Here is a 14,886-nt window from a genome sequence, read left to right as displayed (position 1 = left end):
ATACAAGCCCAGCCAATAAGGTACCCTGGCTTTTGCTACCCAAGAAAATTATTTTCCTGTGTCACTGTCGAGCAGAGCCACAGAGGTGATCCCCGGGCTGAATTTCCTATTTCCCATCCAATCATCAAGATTTTTCTTGAAGAGTGCAAATGAGGAGCATTGTTTGATATAGACAGGTAGTTTATTCCAGAGTATGGGAAGTCTCTGGGACAGGAATCTATCCCTCCGGCATGTTCTGTTTATTTCTAAGCGCATGTGTTCTGGCTTGTTGACGTCAACATTTTTGACTTTTTGAGGTGGACATTGTCCTAGTTGACAATGGCTATTTTCACTTATTAGTGGTACACCCATATATATGTGACTGTATGTTGGGTGGGTGGGGGGGGGGTCTGTGCAGCATTGTTGGGTGCAAACACTTTGATTTGCAACTACATCTAGGTACATTGCTCAATGTGTCCTTTTTTTGAATTAAAAAAAATTCCATAAGTGTACAGAACATACCTTTTATCCTCATCATACAACAACTATTGAGACAGCCAAAAATAATAGGGGAGCAAAGGCTCAAAATCTGGGACTGGTTTTGAATATTGCTACTATATACTTTGAAAGTTGATAGAATAACAGGTTTTACAATAGCATGCATTTTCTTTCAAATTTGAAGTCTAAAACTCAAATGTCTGTCATTCTTTAGTAATGTCACTCTTTAAGAATGTGTCAGAAAAAAACACAGATTTTATGAGGAAAAGAGCAAATATATAAGTTGAAAATGTGCCCATTCTGCAAAATTCTGGATAGTTGAGAGATATAATGCAGAATATAAGGCTTTTTATATTTGTTATAGGAGGTGAATACATTTGGTATTATGTTTTGGAGCATGTGGTATTTCACGGAACTATATGTTTATATCGATGCATTAAGCAGTGGCCTTGTGTCTTTGTGTGATCACAGAACAAGGAGGGTAAAATTCTGTTACCTGAACTGTTACATGATCTCTAAGATGATACACATATATATATATATATATATATATATATATATATATATATATATATATAAATATCCAAACACAAGTGTACCAAACGCCCAAACTTGTCCACAAAAAGTTAATTTATTATGAAGCGCTTTTTGTCACTGTGGTTCAGTGACTTCATCAGATATATTTTAAAAACAATCATTCCATTTTAAGTAACATTTTAATGTCTGTCACATGGTACAAAACTTCCAATCAACTCACTGTACTAATTAAATTAAACCTATAAGATAATAAAAACTAATGCAAACATGTTGTTAAAGAAAAAGAAAAACAACAAACAGGTGTGTATGTGTATATAACAGTCTATATAAAAACTGTACTAATTAAATACTAACCTATAAATATTAATCTTGGAAACCAAGTTATCTATCTAAGCTTTTAAGCTTAAGTAGACAAGATATATTACAGGATTTACTGAGCCCAGGATTAAAAAAGGCATTTACTCACAATTGCCAGATTAATTCCCGTTCTTCCAGTAAAAGAGCTGTCAGTCCCCCTCTAATGTCAGGATGCACCTGGTCAATTATTTTAAACTTAAATCTGTGTCCCTCATTTAATATCATGTTTGGCTAAGAAATTCACTGATTTTTCCTTTTCGATAGCATGAATGTGTTCGTACACTCTATCACGGAACCGGCGGTCAGTCTTCCAGATGTAAAATGCTTTGCATGTTATGCACATTGCCAAATATACCACTGATTTAGAATTACAGTTAAATTTGGAATGGAGACTAAACTTCCTTCCTCTGATTGTAAAAGTCTTCCCAACATCCATAAATTTACAATACCTACAGGCACCACAAGTACTCATACCTGTGTGCCTGCCAAAGTTCATTGAACTTTTCCTTTCTAGTAGGTTCTTGAGGTTGAAACCTCTTCTAAAAATCAAGTTTGGGAAAGTACCTAATTTCTCAACTAGAAAAACGTCACTGCTGATGAACTCCCAGTTTTTGTATAAGATAAATCTAATCTTAAAACTATCCTTACTGTATGTTGTTATAAAACTACAGTTATAATTCGAACATAAATGGTCACTACTCACAAGAGGACTCTGATCAATATTCTGTAGTGCCTGACTACAGGAGATGTTCTGTGTGTTGGTCAATGTACTCGCCCCCTGAGTATAGGTCTAATTACACAGTTGATTCTTTTAGTCTTCACCTCATTGACTAATACAGTAATCAACTCAATAGGGTACCCTCGATGTAGGAACATCTCTATAAGTAACTGACATTCATCAAATAAATCATTGTCGAGTGAGACCATTCTAACAGCTCTAATTAACTGCCCTTTAACAATAGAGCGTTTGTGTGCAAAAGTATGGCTACTTGTAAAGTGTAGAAAAGAATTACAGTGTGTTTTTTCTAAATATATTAGAGACTAATCTACCATTCACTGTACCTTTAGTCAACTTAATGTCGAGGTAGTCAATGGATTCGCTGTTATACTTAAATGTAAATTCGAGAAAATTTGTTGTATGGTTCAAATAGTTAACAAATTCTCCAGCTTGTTGTGCATTACTCCTAAAGATGATAAAAATATCGTCTAAGAAACGAGTATAATATGTAAGATAAGTCATCTGCTGGGGGCTGTTAAAAATAAATTCATTTTCCCAATGGACCATAACTAAATTTGCGAAGCTAGCTCTGCATGGCGAACCCATAGCAACCCCTATTCTTTGGAGGTAGAACTGTCTATCAAAAGTAAAAATGTTGTTAGTGAGAATGATATCTAAAATCACTTCAATTAATTCTATCTCATGGGTTGTCGCCCCTTTACATCTGAGAGTAGAGCTCACCCATTTAACACCTTCACGGTGTGGAATGCATGTGTAAAGATCTTTTACATCGATGGTAAGGAAATTGTCACCCATGTTGAATTGTAAATCATTAATATTTTGTAGAAACGTTCATGAGTCTTTACAGACCTGGTCTTCAGTTTTTAAATATTTCTGCAAAATAAAATCCACTACCTTTGCACAAGGGTATGTAATTGAACCCCTACTGTCAATAAGAGGTCTCATAGGTGGATTAACAATGTTCTTATGCACCTTTGGGATGCTAAACATGATTGGAATTTTTGGGTATCGCGTTGACATGTAGTTATACATATCCATGTCAATTTTAGCTTCAATGAATAAATCATTGAAATAACCCCTAATCCGGCTATATGCTATGTGCATTTCATTCAATGACACTTTAACATAGGCATCACTGTCGAGTAGAATATGCATTTTAGCATTATAATCCACCAGTCGAAAATAGCCAGCCCTCCCCCTTTAATCTGCCTTGACCACTCGAACATGTAAAGACCTCATATACTGTAATACTGACATTTCTTCTTGTGAAACGTTGTCATTTTTAATATATCTACTGTTAATGACACCATGTGAATCAAATGTGTGTCTCAGATTGAGCTTGCATGTATTTTCAAATAAACTGAGCACAGGGTGAAGTGGAGGGTTATATACACTAGGAACCCTAAAAGGGTGATCAGAATAGTTGGAATTACCCAACAAGATCTTTAAATTAAGTTTCCTAACAAAGAGTTTCAAATTCAATATAGTCTTGCCACATTCAAATGTCTACTCCAGACAAATGTATTGCCCTTAGCTAGGAGATTTATAAGAACTGGATGAATACTAGTCGTTGAATAGTTATAAATATTAAAGTCTCACGCTAAGTTTTTGACTATGTTCACATTGGGAGAAGCACTTTGTACTATCTCCTGTGTTTGTTGTTGCATTGCTTGTGTTTTTGAGGCTGGTGGTATTGTCTCCTCGGAATAGCACCTGTCTGGTTGACATTGTGAAAATTTTGGTTATTATCCGTGATATCATTTTGTAAATTATTAGCAACATGGCCATTGTTGTACTCAGGCCGGGTATTGTTGTTATTACCGATACGTTCACTACGTCTCACCCCCACATTGTTGGTATTGTTTTCCCCCTCAATCACATCAACAATACCATCATTATCGTGTTGTACAGGTTCTCCACTGAATTGAGCACCCCTACTTGTGCTGCTGATGGTTTAGGGTACATTGTACCACTACTGTAAGCCTGTCGATCACAATTCATCTTTTTTGGTCTTATTAAACTTAAGTCTTTCTAAGAGCTGGTCAGTGCTGGAAAATGACCTCTCGTAATCAAACTTATACCTAAGGAAGTCATTGTTAGAAATTATGTCAACATTCAACTCAGAGACTTCCTTAGTAAGAGCTTCAATTTGCAAAGTATATTGTTTAATCATCAAATTCAACAAGTCAAACCCTTGTTGATCAAACAGAGCAGTCAGCTCCAAGTGGAAGGGTGAATCTGTGGTCATTTCAGTAGGGTACCAATGAAACCACAGCCCCTTTGGTACTCTACATTCGTGTAAACATTGTTTAAAATAAACTACCTCCAACTGTAGTTTTTTAAGCTTAAGAAGTTTATAATCAAAGGATTTTAATTTATCAGCTAAAGACTGCAAACTGACCTGTGCACTCTCAATGTTATCGGCTGGTAGGTCCTGGCTTCGCCCAAAAGCAGCTGCAAGTGTTGTAGTGTCATTAATCCAGTCGGCAAAGTGTGGAGCTCCAATAAGCCCCATAACACCGTTTTGTGCACACACACGTTCACCCAACGTAGAAATGGAGCCGTCAACCAATCCTCATAGTCTCTGTTGTGCAGGAGGAGGAAAAAAAAAAATATATATATATATATATATATATATATATATATATATGTATATATATATATATATATGTATATATATATATATATATATATATATATATATATATATACAGACACACCTGTTTGTTGTTTTTATTTTTCTTTAACATGTTTGTAATAGTTTTTATTATTTTATAGGTTTGATTTAATTAGTACAGTGAGTTGATTTGAAGTTTTGCACCATGTGACAGACTTTAAAATGTTACTTAAAATGGAATGATTGTTTTCAAAATATATCTGATGAAGTCACTGTACCACAGTGACGAAAAGCCCTTCATAATAAATTAACTTTTTGTGGACAAGTTTGGGCGTTTGTTCCACTTGTGCTTGGATTTACTGTTTCTTTACTTCATCCAGTTTGTCTAATATATATATATATATATATATATATATATATATATATATATATATATATATCAGGACTGTGGGGAACTATGGGGGTGTAGGAGTTTTTACTTGCCTCTGCAAAAAATATTTTGAAAATTTGATGGCTTGAGTGTCAATGTGTCTGTAATTGCAGTATGTTAGGTAGGGATGATGAGTCTGTGTGTGAGTTTGCTTTCATGGGTGCAAATGTGTGTTGTGTCTGTGTTTTATGCTGGATGTTGGAACATGCATACAGGTGTGCAACTTCTTGAGTCCAGCATTTCAATCAAAATACATCAATGCAACCTTATTCCCCGTATGGTTTAAGGCATCTTGCTTAAGCATTCTTCATGGCTTCATTTCTCTTAATTCTAGAAGACAACATTACTCCAGACAAGCATGAATTCAAGTTTTTTCCTCTTTTTTTTTTTTTTTTTTTTAACGTATCATCCCGTCTTTTTTCTTTACCATTGGAAACATAATCTACCCTATTCCATGGTCCCATATAATAACTTATGTGCATGCAGTGTTAGCATTATAATTTTGAGTAGTGGATCATTTAATATAGAAACAAGTCACAACTGGACTTACTAAATTGCTTCCTCATTAAGAAAATAAATAGCCTAAATCATAAAAACTATGCCTACCTTGTTCCTTTTCTCTGTATATTTTATGTATTTTATATCTATCTATCTATACATATATACTGTACATAAAGAGAGAGATAAATTCATATAGATATAGATACACACACACACATATATGTGTGTGTGTGTGTGTGTGTGTGTGTGTGTGTGTGTGTGTGTGTGTGTGTGTGTGTTTGTGTGTGTGGATTCATATCACTTCACTGAAAGACCATTTCACTAACACCCATTTCACTGAAACCAAATCACCTAAAGTTCATTTCACTGAAAGTTAATTTCACCTAAAACTCATTTCACTGCATACTATAAGGCAAGTCAAAGGTATATATCCTTTGGGGGGGTAGGGGGTGTAGTCCCCCACTTAGTTGGGTTTTACCAAATAATGTAAAACAAAAACAGACACAAGAAATACAAATTAAGTGGGGGAGCTACACTCGACACACCCCTAACTATATATACTAACACCAGGATCGCACTACAGTGGGGAAAAAGACATATATGTTTGAATTGCCTTAAAGTACTACTTGTCACTGAAATGAATTTTAGGTGAAATGAACTTTCAGTGAAATGAATTTTAGGTGGTTTGGTCTCAGTGAAATGGGTGTCAGTGAAATGGTCTTTCAGTGAAGTGATACAAATCCAGATATATATATATATATATATATTTATATATATATATATATATATATATATATATATATATATATATATAGATATATATATATATATATATATATATATATATATATATATATATATATATATATATATATATATATATATATATATATATATATATATATATATATATATATATATAGATAGATATATATATATATATATATATATATATATATATATATATATATATATATATATATATATATATATATATATATATATATATATATATATATATATATATATATATATATATATATACAGTATGTATGTAGACAGATAGATAAATAGACATAAATATTGTGTGCACATCTTACCCCCATATGTTTTCACTGTGTTTTAGGTGTTGCATGATACCCATTGCAGTGCACATTGATGATGCCCATAAGGAACCCGGACAACACCATTGAGAGAAGTATATCACTTCCTATGCACAAAGCAAAACTATCCCTGAACATATGTTTGTCCTCATGAAGGTGCGGTTCCACTGCCTGTATATATTAGCTGGGGCTTGACAATACTCTTCTGCCACTGTTTGCAACATTTTTTATCATATTGCATGCTAAAAGATGTGATTACCTGGAAGTACAGCCATCAGCCCTCCATCTGGGCCTGCTACAGCTAGCTTCCCTTGTCACAGCCAGTGCATTTATATCATCCTGCAATGGCAATGAGGCTGTGGGACAGAATACAGTAGATGTATAACCCCTGCCAGAAGGCATCAGGAATAGTACACAGAAGCTAAGGTGAAGAAATGGCATCTCACCTAGCTCTGTGGAATTGTTGAGCTCATGATGAGCTCATAATGACAGTGTTTTATCACTCAGAGCAATCATGATGCAGAAAGTGTTAGGTAAAGGCCGTAATGGGCAGCGGATGGGCTTGTCACACTGTGTATCAGTCATTTCCATATATACCTCATGAGATATAGAAGTACTTCCCTTTGCTGATATTCCTTTATGCCAGTACACATAATGTACTTAATTGGAAACATATGCAGTGTTTTTTGTGGCCAGGGCATTGTTCATGTATTGACATGCAATATGGTTACTGACCCAGTGCATCTACCTCTGCAACACATAAGGGCAGTTCACTGCCAGAACCTGTGTCCACTTTTCCACATCTGATATCCGTGATTTCATCATCTTTATGCAAGGGATATTATAGGTTCATAGGTAGGTACTAGGCTATTGGCCCTAGGGCCTATATAAGCCTAGCCAAAAAATGTACCCTGACTTTCGCCACCCAAGAAAATTATTTTCCTGGCAGAAGATATTATTTTGTCATTTAGGCTTATGGCCCCCTGCAGTGGCTGACTTCAATGCTGCACTGTGTGCATTCTTGGGGCCCAACCCGATTATGTCAGTGATATCCCCCTCCAATATTGTCATGTTGTGTGATTCTTACAACCAGCAGTATTGATACAGAGGTATAGAGAGATCAGTTGGTACCATGAAAAATCCCCCAGTTGAATCCCACTTAAACCAGAGTTGAGGGAAAACAGAAAGTCTTCCAGAGCATTAAAAAAGAAGTACTCTGAACTGTAGTAATGCACACACACACACACACACACACACACACACACACACACACACACACACACACACACACACACACACACACATGCATGCACGCGTGTGCACACACACACACACACACACACACACACACACTCAAAGGAAATAATTTAAGTGGCTGTCATTTCATATTGTGGATGCGTAAATGACTCCAATACTACACTTGTGCTCAGCCAGTCAAATGCCACTGACCTACATGTACGGGTCAGCACTTCTTAACAACCACTCTCAAAACAGCTTTCAGAGAAGGTTGCTACCCCATTTGTCCCACCATATATATGATTTTGTAATGATGTATTGGAACACTGTCTTCCAGACCTGCTCCCATATAGTTTGGCAAGAAGCCACAACCATTTCCCCTGGAAGAATAGCTGTCTCTATATCTTCCAGGGAGGTTAAATGGCAGAGGTTGGAAAACATTAGCAGGGTGCCCATTCTTGTCTCAAACAATGTTTCCCAACCTTTCCTATTTAACTTCTCTGGAAGATATGGAGACGGCATGGGCTCACAATATGTATGTATAGGACCTATACGATACTATGGGGACTGGTAGTCTGGGTAGCGAGCTATCATCCTTCGACTGCACTGTGCAGTCACATATATTACATACAGGCTGTATGCAGGTATGCAGTTCATAAAAACAATACTGCATATTACTGTCTGCACACATACTTCTTTCCAAAGCAAGGGCTTACATCACACCAGAGACATACCTTTTGCCTAGTATTGCTTTAGAGTGTGTAACACTTCAGGGCTATGTCTGTTGAATACTCTTTGACTCTGCAGCCAAACAGGTGTTACAAATGCTATATATCTGTTGCTGCTCTGTCTCTCTGTCTTTTTTGTTGAATAGTTTGGTTTTTGAAAGAGGACTTCCACTTAAGCCTCAAGTAAATAACAGTTCGCATTGCAAGTATGCAGATAAGGTTCATGTATTTGTATGAATCCTGTGCATTTTTATGAATCACTATATATTGATGAAATATGTACATTAAATAAAATATAGATAGCATTCATAGCATGCCACTGGTACACAGTGGGAAATGCAATAAGGCATGCTGCCTGTACATATGTATCAGCTGAGCTGTGTGACTGTGCTAGGCTACACTATTACAATTCAGAATTCACAATTCCAGCATGATAGGCCAGGATTTTGGCTTACATGATATTCCTGTCAGGATAAGCTGGTACTAATGCCCCACAGAGAGTGCCAATCTAATATGATAAAGACAGCAAGGTTTTTTTCTACTTGCTGCATAGCCAACGGCAAAGTTGTCCTATATTGCATGCACAGTTTGTAACATATCTTCGGTAATATCATCTTTCCCAATGTGTTTCTCCCCAGCAGGTCATGAAGCTGAGGCGACACATGCATGTAAGTCAGTGCCAGTCCCTAGTCCCCTGCTTGTGGGCAGTCACATAACTGGTGTGGTGCAATAGGCGCAACTCCTCAAGGGCAAAGTGTTGAAGACATGAGATCGCTGATCCACATCTCTCTGTAATGGAATATTAGATTTTAAAGGCCGGTATTGCATTTATGGTCAAACCTGAGCACTGTAGCACTCTCTGTTTGATCTAAACTGTAGCAACTACTTGCTATATTGCTCCAGACAATTTGCTAAAGTTTAAAAGAAGAAATGTTTTTTTTAATAAAATATGTTGAAAGATGTTTGGCAACAGGGCACTGAGACCTGAATGGCTGGGGCAGGAGGGAGGGGTAGGGGCATTTCATGCATTTGACCACTTGGTTTGCATGCCAAAAGTGCCAAAAGTAGTAATGTTTTTTTTTTTATCATCACTTGAAGAGCTTGGGGGGGGGCACTGGATCACTTTACCAGCTTAGGCCAATGGTTGAACCAGCTACACTTCTGTCTATGGGTTTGGTGGGTGAGATGGCTGGAGGTATCACAATATGGGGCTCTAACCTCTACCAGGAAAGTAGCCTGGAGCAATAAACTGCTACAACCCAGTCACCAGTCGTCAATATAGCAGGAGATACAGGAGAGTGCTGATGGTATGGAAGCCCAATGGATAGCTGCTACCATGTTCCTCCAGGAGCACATATCAGATGACCCCTGTCATCAGGCCACTGGAGCAGGGTGTGACCCTTGTCACTGACCTCCTGAGCCATCAGAATCATTACCTTGTTTGAACTGGCATCCCTGTAGGCTGGTTGGAAGTGACCATGCTTCATCTATTCTACCCTATTCTCATCTACATATACTCCCTTTGTATTGAGCCATAAACCACTACATGACAATTGTCCAGTCTTTGCTTCTGTCCAGCCCATGTCTTCCCTTCCTAGCCTTTCTTCATCCACCCCTGTTCATCAGTACTGTTTTGTGCGTTTTTTTTCTGTGCTGACTCTGATGCCTACCATTTTCTAAGTTTCTTCCTCCTATTTCCCTTTCACCATTCCCCTTTGCTATGCAATGTTATGTTTTGTAAAGTGTTTTATAAGAAGTACTATATGCGCTAAATGCTTGTATTGCTTATGACTGTAATCTGCTTGAAATTAGCATTTACTGAATGTTCAATGTGTATTATTATCTTGGAGCTTTTCTCCCCGGGCCTCCGCTGAAAATGGACATGTATCCAGTTGGACTATCCCGGTCAACAAATGTAAAATAAATAAATAAATATATATATATATATATATATATATATATATATATATATATATATATATATATATTTACAGATATATAAAAATCTGTCCTGCTCCCCTCCTGTGCTTTTGTATTATACTTTCCTTCTCTGCATACCTCTACTTATTATAGTCCATCTTTACGTCTGACTTGTCTTACTAACCCTTACCTCTCCTTTTGTTGAAATAATAACTGACCAGTAGACTGGACAGCTGACAACAGGTATTTTATAGTGTTCTGCAGATTAGTCCTATTTGTCACTTGCCAATAGCCTGCTCTACCATGTCAGCTAATGCTATTTGCTATCTTCAAGTATTAAAAATCTGTGCTAGCCAGCAAGTGGCTGGTACCGCACTGCGTAAGTTAATGCTTACTCTGCTCCACTTTATTTGGCTTGCATTTATTTAACATTGAACCACTTGTGGAATTAGAGCATAGCTAGATGCTCAGCCATGCAGACTGTTGTTATTTCTAGATTCATGTGTGCTTTACACTGTTGTGTACCACCACTAAATGTAAACAGTCTTGTTCAGCTATGCAATGCATCTCTTTGAATCTTTGCCTAGATGGTCTTCATATCTTTCTTCTTATCATTACCCTACCTTAGGTCATCCCATTCTTTTTCCCCTCATAGTTTTCTGGATTCATTTTATAGTTTCAGCATTAATGTACATGAATTATTCAATGCAAGTCTTTTTTTTCAATTAAAAATCTGTTTGCAAAAATTTGCGGAACAATAAAGACAGAATATCGCATTCCACCAGTAGCATTAGACAGTGTAAAAGGATGTGGACGAAGCCACAAAGTCTAAATGTGAAGAAGTGCAAAACATGGCAAGAAAAGCATTGGCTCTCTATCACAGAATATTACTGTGTGCGTTTGTGTATTTGTGTATTTGTGTAAGTAGGTTTATGCATTTGTTTGTGATATCTTTAACAATATAGCATTCAAAATGATGAAGTTGAAAATTTACTGCAAAGCAAATAATGTATTTAAGGGTCCCCTTCACATCGTCGACTTTTCCGAAAGTCAACTTTCATATGATCAAGACCATATGATCGACTTGAAAAGCCAATCATGGGGGACCGCTATCTCCATACAGTGCTGAATAGGAAAGTTTCCTTTTTCTGCACTGTAGTGCGATCTCAGAGTTGGTATATTTAAGTTACGAGGGGTGTGGAGCTCCCCACGGGAGGTGCTAACAGTTTAAGGTAAGTGTTTGTTGTGTTTTATGTGTTTAGTTTACATGGTCGGCTTTTCAAAAGTCGATCATATGGTCTCGGCTATATGAAAGTCGACTTTCTGAACAGTTGACCATGTAAAGTAGACCCATTTAAAAACGTATCATTTCACTTATGTGAAAGATCATATGACACATAGGAATCCACATCTTAACCTCAAAGTTATTCAGCCCAGTGCAAAGCTTACTGCATGAGGCACACCTCCTTGTAATATACATATATTGAAACAGAAACATAACATTATTTTTTGCAGTGAGTCTCATTTGTAAACCATGAGCAACATATGTATGTAGATCACAGCACAAGCCATATGTAGATGTGCAGAATTACTAAGTTGCACATTTGCCTTTAAAATTGAGGACAAGACGGAAGAATCAGAGAACCAGAATACCTAATTTTACAGCAAAATGCATTCTAGGAAGATATGCCATGCAGTTTTTATTTATCTCTTTAGTTTTTGTCGGTGTCAGTTTGAAAAGTTGTTAATGCTGTTGAAACTCTTGTATGCCTTTTAAAAGGAATTCTTGGCAAAGCATATGCCACATGAAAATAGCAAGGAGAGAAAAAAATAGAAGTTTAATAACACGTAAATCAACAATAAGTATGCTAGCATATGGAACATATTGAGAATTTGTAGCTGTTCTTAATTAAATGGATAAATCTCTAAAGTCAGCAAATAATTTTAAAAGAATGTTTATTCCTGTACAGCTAATATCTTGTTATGCATGGTCAGTCACACTGATTGAGTTCACCCATTTTTACAAGAACAAACACTTAAATGATTTTGTTTACAAAATATTTCAGATGAGTAACTAAAGACTGGAAAGAAACATAGGAAGGGCATAATGCTTTTTCAGCACTTCTTTGTATAAATTCCAAACATACATTTACAACAGCTTCAGTAATAGCAAGAAAATGTAAACAACAAGAACGTCTAAGCACCAACAATTATCTCTGGAATCAAACCACTAAAATTCACCTAAAACAGTGAAGTGTTATGAATTCAGTATTTTTTAATTAAAACCAAACATAACGAGAAGAGGCAGTAAGCCTACTAGTGACAATAGAAGACACTTCTTTTGTCACTGGGGATCCCCAGTGGCTGTCTCTACAACTAACTCAAGCAGGTGGGACCACAGTTTCACATTTATTAACATCAGAGGTATACTTAGGAGTCCAGCATTCCCATATGATGTCCTGCCATATCACAATTGAAAAAAAAAAGAATCCTAGCAGCTGGTGTGATAATAGAGAACAGTCTGAACTTCTAGGATTAAAGGCAAGTATAGTAACTGTTGAGTGACTGACAATTATAATTAAATTGCTAGTTTAGAACTGTGATAATTAACTGGGGAGCTACATGTATGCAAGATAAAATTGGAGGATAATGCTGAACATGAAAGATGACCCAGCTGGAAGGAAAAGTGCATTAAAAATTTCAGAAAGTCAAGTGGAGCAGAGGGGCATACAAAACTACAAAAAAAAAAAAAAAACCTAGGATAACACAAAAAGGAAAACAGCGGTACTAAAGATGTAGTTATAGTCATGAAATCAGAGCTTACCAAGAACCATTAGCATCTGTTAAGAATCTGTTTTAAAGTGCATGCTGACATTTTGGCAGGAAAATAGTGAATTCATAAGAAATAGACAGAACCTGTGTTGTTGTTTATAAAAGTTGTCAAAGATAAACTAGAGATACGTCTCCCTATGGATTAGTGAGAATGATTCGAATGTCAAGGTCTGTGCCTGAGTCAGCCTTCATAAGATATACCCCTGTGCATAATCAGAGTCTGTGACAAAAAGCATTGATATTTGAGGTGTTTGGTTTATGACTCACCCCCACTTCTGGAATATAGACTGTTAAGTATTCCTACGTAACTTGGTAGAAACGGCCTGGAAGGCATGAGTGGAGAAGGACAGCACGCAAGGACAATACTCTACTCTACACCAGTGGATAGACTGCAGATGGGTACAGGAACTTGACCAAGATAGTATAACTAAATTGCAAGTATAATTAAAGACAAACATGTTTATTGCATATTTATGTCTTTTTAGACTTGGGAGGTACACTAAGATGACAGATAGCATAAGCATATATGTCATCACTGTTTACTAGCCATGCGAATTGCATGTTCCTGTGAACCTAATTAATTTATAAAGATTAATAATTCAACATTTCGTAATAATACAAGTAAATGTTAAGTATTAAAATTGTTAATGAAAATGCTGCTGTTGTGTGCTCATTTTATAGCAATGACATTTCAGACTTGGACTGCAAACTGGTGATTGATATCATTGGATTATCTTCTATGACAGCATTAATCCTTGAGAGATCTAGGTCTAGTGAAAAGAAAAGGAAAAATGACTGGCCTATGATACTGTCAGTAAATCAGGAGGGTGTGTTTAAGCTAAATACAACTGCTGAGTGCAACACACTGAATGAGAGATAACACAAAGCACTGGCCATAAAAAGGTGCAGTGCACTGTCTTGTATTTAATCTGTAAACATATTCATGGTATATATTTTCATCAAAATTAAATATTCCCTTAAAATGACCATTGTATCATATGTCTTTTCAGCAAACAAATTTTTAATTACTGTGGCTTGCAAGAAGCTGTGTATGGTTATATGTGTACAGTCATAACTACAGATTGATAGTGAATCTGTTTTGCAATGTGCTGCAGTTAGCAGCAACAGGATCCATACAGATTAGGATAAGACCAACCAGTCATCATACTGTTAGCTCATGGATTATGGTATGAAAACAGCAAGTTATATTGGTGAAGCAATAAAAAGTAAAAATATTATTGATAGGGTTGGGATACCAACATGGATATTATGTCCTGTTTATGTACTTTGGATGCTTACATGGAGAATACAGCATAGAGGTTAACAGTTAACTTTAAAATGTCATCTGAGATTCATACTGAGAAGAGAAGAGAAGAGAAGAGAAGAGAAGAGAAGAGAGGAGAGGAGAG

Source organism: Protopterus annectens, chromosome 1.part2, assembly GCF_019279795.1.
Source record: "Protopterus annectens isolate FY-2018-M chromosome 1.part2, PAN1.0, whole genome shotgun sequence".
Lineage (NCBI taxonomy): Eukaryota > Metazoa > Chordata > Ceratodontiformes > Protopteridae > Protopterus > Protopterus annectens.
Note: the sequence above shows the minus strand (reverse complement) of the source record.